This window comes from Papaver somniferum, chromosome 6, assembly GCF_003573695.1.
Source record: "Papaver somniferum cultivar HN1 chromosome 6, ASM357369v1, whole genome shotgun sequence".
NCBI classification, from domain to species: domain Eukaryota; kingdom Viridiplantae; phylum Streptophyta; class Magnoliopsida; order Ranunculales; family Papaveraceae; genus Papaver; species Papaver somniferum.
In genome coordinates, this window is record NC_039363.1 from 110,212,969 (window position 1) to 110,218,102 (window position 5,134).

Consider the following 5,134-nt stretch of genomic DNA (forward strand, 5'->3'; position numbering starts at 1 on the left):
TACTAGCCTACTTTCCTGATCACTATCCAAATCGGAAGCTACAATCACAGGTAAAGTCTCAAAATGGTCCTAAAAACACATACTTCAGGGTATCTGGTAGTGGTTTAAGGTCCAACTTAGGAGGATCTTCTAAAGAAGGAATTAGGGTAGTCTCAGAAACTGGTAATGGTTCAAACCTAGCTTTTCATCTATCAGTGTATAACACAGGGGTAGAATCTAATAGAGCATTCACTTCTTCAATAGTGCTATCGTCGTCAAAATCTAAACCAAAATGGGATAGACAATTTTCTAATGGGTCTTCAGACAAAATATTTGTAATGACTCTGAACTAAGTCTTCTATCATGTTCACCTCTTCAACACATGTGTCATCTAGCTCATAAGGTAGCTTACTGACATTAAAAATGTTCATCTCCATAGTCATATTACCAAAAGATAAATTCATCACATCATTTCGACAGTTAATGATCGCATTAAACGTAGCTAAAAATGGGCGACTTAAAATCCCAGGTATTTGGTTATCTGGGTCGGGGACAGGTTGGGTATCTAGGACCACGAAATCCACTAGATAAATAAACTTGTCGACTTTAATAAGAACATCCTCAATAACACCTCAAGGAATTTTAACAGACCTATCAGCTAACTGCAATGTCATATGAGTAGGTTTCATTTCACCAAGTCCTAGTTGTAAGTACACATGGTACGGAAGTAAGTTCACACTAGCTCCTAAGTCAAGTAAAGCTTTTTCTACCCGGTGTTTACCTATTGTACAAGAAATGGTAGGGGAACCTGGGTCTTTGTACTTTGGAGTTGTGGTCTTCTGAATGATTGAACTTACTTGACTAGCTAAAAAGGCTTTCTTATGGACGCTAAGTTTTCGCTTTCGCGTACACATATCCTTAAGGAACTTGGCATAAGCAGGAATTTGCCTAATTGCATCTAATAAAGGAAAGTTTATGGTAACTTGCTTAAAAATCTCCAATATGTCGTTAAAGCTCGATTCATCTTTTGTTGGTACTAATAGTTGGAAATGGGGCTCTAGATACAGAATCAGACCTCTCAGGAACCGAATTCACATCATCAGAAACTTTATCAGTCTCCTCAGCTAATGGTCCTGAGGGGTGAACTACAGTATGTTCACTATCGGGCATGGTTACCTGATTGTCTACTACTCTACCACTCCTAAGGGTTCTAATATCATTCAACTCATTCGATGGATTTGCACCTACTTCATGAACTCCTCTAGGATTGGGATTAGTCTGACTAGGGAACCTTCCGTTATCTCTCTCACTTAAGGTCTTAGCTATTTGGCCGACTTGAAGTTATAACTTAGCAAGGCTCTGAGCATTAGTTTGAAAGTTCTACTTGGTTTCCTGCTGAAAAATAATTTGGTTATGTGCTAACATATCCTGATTTTTTGGTAGCATCTTAATAGATTCCTCTAAGCTAGTCGTTTTATTTTATGGGCCTGATGAATTCTTAGTGTAACCAAAACCTGGGGGAGCATTAGAATTACTAAACTGACTTTGACTCTAGCCCTTAGAAAAAGAAAAGTTTGGATGGTTTCTGCAACCAGGATTATAGGTTTCTGAATATGGGCCAAACTTTTGACAATTATCAAATCTAGTGTTATTATAGAGACCATTGGCTTGCTCTTCATTATTCTGGCCTTTCCAAAAAGGCTCCAATCTACCACTAGTGTGACCCACTTATAAAGCTTCTAACCTTTTCGCTATAGCAGCAATTTTTGCATCTGATTCATATCCTCCTTTTACCCTATTAACGTTTCCTCTGCCTAGAAGAATTGTTTTCCGGGGTCCCCTATTATTTTCCCATTGTTGGGTCTTTTCGGCGATTTCACTCAAAAATGTCATCGCCTCATCAACTGTTTGGTTTTCAAACCCACCTGTACACATAGATTCTACTATGGTTGTCGTGGAATAGTCTAAACCCTCATAAAGGATCTGAACTAACCTAACCTTTTCTAAACCATGATGAGGACATTGGGATAATAGATCATTGAACCTTTCCAAATACCTATACAAAGATTCTCCCTCCTGTTGAGAAAACTTGCAGATTTGCGTCCTAATAGACGATGTTCTGTGCCTAGGGAAAAACTTGTTCAAAAAGGTATATGTAAGTTGTTCATATGTTTCAATTGACCCAGAAGCCAAACTATATAGCCACGATTTGGCTTTATCTTTCAGGAAAAAAGGGAATAACTTAAGTTTCAAAGCATCATCATCAAGATCTCTAATTTTTAGGATACTACAAATTTCTTCAAAATCCTTAACATGGAAATAGGGGTTTTCATTTTCTTTTCCTAAAAATATTGGGAGCATCTGTAATGTCCCAGGTTTAAGTTCACAATTTGCTTCCGTGTCAGCTAACCTGATACATGAGGGACGAGTAGTCCTAGTCGGATTTAACAAAGTTTTCAAAGTTTCCATTTCTGGCGCTATCAGAGTAATAGGGATTCTGTCCTCAGGTAAAGGCGGACGAACAAAACTGTATTTTTCAAAAATCGGAATTTCTAAATTAAGGTATTCGATATTCTTAGAACTAACAAATCGACCTAGAGGGTCTCTTCTACGTTTAGGCATACAAAAGAATTTCCTAAATTGGAAAGGGTAAGAAATCACAAATCAAGACCGACTCAACCAAATCAAACCTATTGATTTCTAGCAAACAAAAAGCATGATGGCTCCACTTAGATTGTTTCTAGATCAGCTTCTACTCTTCCAAGAAGAAACTAGGTACGATATAAGCATACGAAGGAGTCCAGTAACTCGCTGACAGGGGATTCGCGAGTGTTTAGAATCTTACCTCCCGTACCAGACGGGGTATGAAACGTTGTAGTCGACTCGGTCCACGACTCCTATGTCATGTACGAACCCGAGGGGCCGAGGCGATATCGTAATCGCCGTCCTTCTCTGCAAATAGTTTATATTTAAAATTACTCTTCCGTAGGGTTTAAAAAAAATAATGTCCCAAAGTTTAAAGTCCAAAGTCCAAAAAGAAAGGAAAAAATACAAAAATAATACTAAACCCTAATACATTTTTTTTTGTGTTTTCTAAAAAAATAAAATAAACAAAACCCTAAAAAAATAAAATTGTCTTCTTTTCCGTTCTTTTCGCTTTAATCTTTAGCTCCAAGTCTTTACGAAATCACCAAACTCCTTCGCTTAATTTTCTTTATGATCCAAAACCGGTAGACAAAAGATAAATACCCAAAAAACGTAAAATAGAACAAAAATAATAAAAACCTAAAAAATAAAAGAAAAATAAATCTAAAATCCTAAAAGCAAGTCCACGTCGGCGGCGCCAAAAATTGATATGTTTATAGATAGTGGTAAAAAGAGATTTGATTCTCAGACTTGCGAAGGATGATATTTAGACTTAAATTCTAAAACTAAAATATAAAACACACTAAAAGTTGTAGCGAACTCAATCAAAGATGATATCAATATTAAAATAAAACTGAGGCTAAGATTCCACTATTTTCCAAGTTCAAAGTGATTTAATCCAATATTTATATTCATGCAATTTTCTCATTCAATTTGATTATAAACTATTGCAACAAGTAGATTCTCAAAATAACAAGTGTAAATCCGAAGCATAGAACATCAAAAACCTAGGTCCAAGCATGCTCTATCAAAAGAAATAAAAATTGCTTAACAAAAATCATTCAAACAATTTTCGATCAAGGCAAATAATCATATAATAATTGAAAATAAAAAGATAAAATAGAATATACCACTTTTTGTTGGAAAAATAGCTTCATATATCGCCTCAAAAATGAGGTTTAGCTCCTCATATTAATCACTTGCTTAAAATATTGGTTTATGGTTCAAAAGTTGATTAAAAGGAAGGAAACCTACAAAACAGGCAGTTTGCAACGCTTTATTGGCGCTACAAAAAAGTTGTTACAAAGGACGAACTGTTACAGAGAACTGTTGGTTACTGTAGTAGTGTTACAAATTGAGACGCCTAAGTGTTGAGATATTAAGACTGACAGAACGACTGTTTTGAATGGTGTTTTGTTCTTCAGCTTCTTCTTCTTCTCCTGCTGGTGTAACTCGCTCTGCAACTCGACCGATTCTTCTCTGTTGGGTTATAAACTTCTCCTAAGGTTGCGTAACGTTCCTTATGACTTGAAGGAACCCTTATATACCCAGCAGACCTGATATCTCTTGACTGAATTTTCTTTTCCTCCTCCAAAAGTCTCGGAATTTTTATTCTCTTTTTAGCTCGTAGACGTCTCTTTGTTTCCTACTCTTTCCAATATTAGATAGAGTTAAATATATCAGAAGTTATCTCCTCCCAAACCTTCACGCAACTGCCAAATATAATCCACCAAATCCCGAGAAACTTTCTTCCCTTGTTCACCGAGAAAACAGTGTAAACTTCCCCTTTTTTTATGATTCGAAAACACCTATCAACCCTGTTTGAGTGTAACAGGATAGTCCAATCTAACTCCACGTAAAACTCCGACAGAATCCCTTCCAAATCTCGCCTTGAAAATTCCGCAACAAACCAGCTTATTTTCCCGCCATTTTTCTCTCTTTAAAACGTGAAGAAGAAAGGGTCGCCCCTATCCAATGTAGGGGTGGAGATAGCAGCTTCCTTGGGGGTGTCCTGGGAGTGCCCCTTAGTAATTTGGGTACCCCTTATCCATAGTGGGAGTCCGAATAGCAAGTGTCCTCCGGGCGCTTTTACCAACTTTTCGAGCCGACTTTTCCAAAAATGTTTATTGGCCAAAAATACCTACACACATAAAATACCATAATAAGTACAAAAATGAGCCCTAACAATATATAGAATCGAGACAAATCGGACACAAAAATGTGTCCATCAGGAAACTTTGTGGCAATGAAACATAATTGTTCTTGTACGCATTTTACCTTGGAATTGATCTTAAACACAACCTTGTGAATTTTATGATGAAGACTCATGGTGGTAGGATCACAAGAACCGTCAAGGGAATCACATATTTGCCTTTTACAAGCATTCTACTTCATACGTTTGAAAGTACAAGGACGAACAAGTTTCGGAGTTCCAATGGAGTTGCCAATAGGAGCAATAGAATATGCTCGATAAATTTGCTCAATTAAGCAAGGAAAGGCTAACTTCTTG

The 5,134-nt window shown here is 36.9% G+C and overlaps 1 pseudogene; it reads left to right on the forward strand.

Moving 5' to 3' along the window:
- Nucleotides 1–1,984: 1,984 nt before the first annotated feature.
- LOC113292189 lies at nt 1,985–2,084 on the forward strand (annotated as a pseudogene).
- Nucleotides 2,085–5,134: the final 3,050 nt, after the last annotated feature.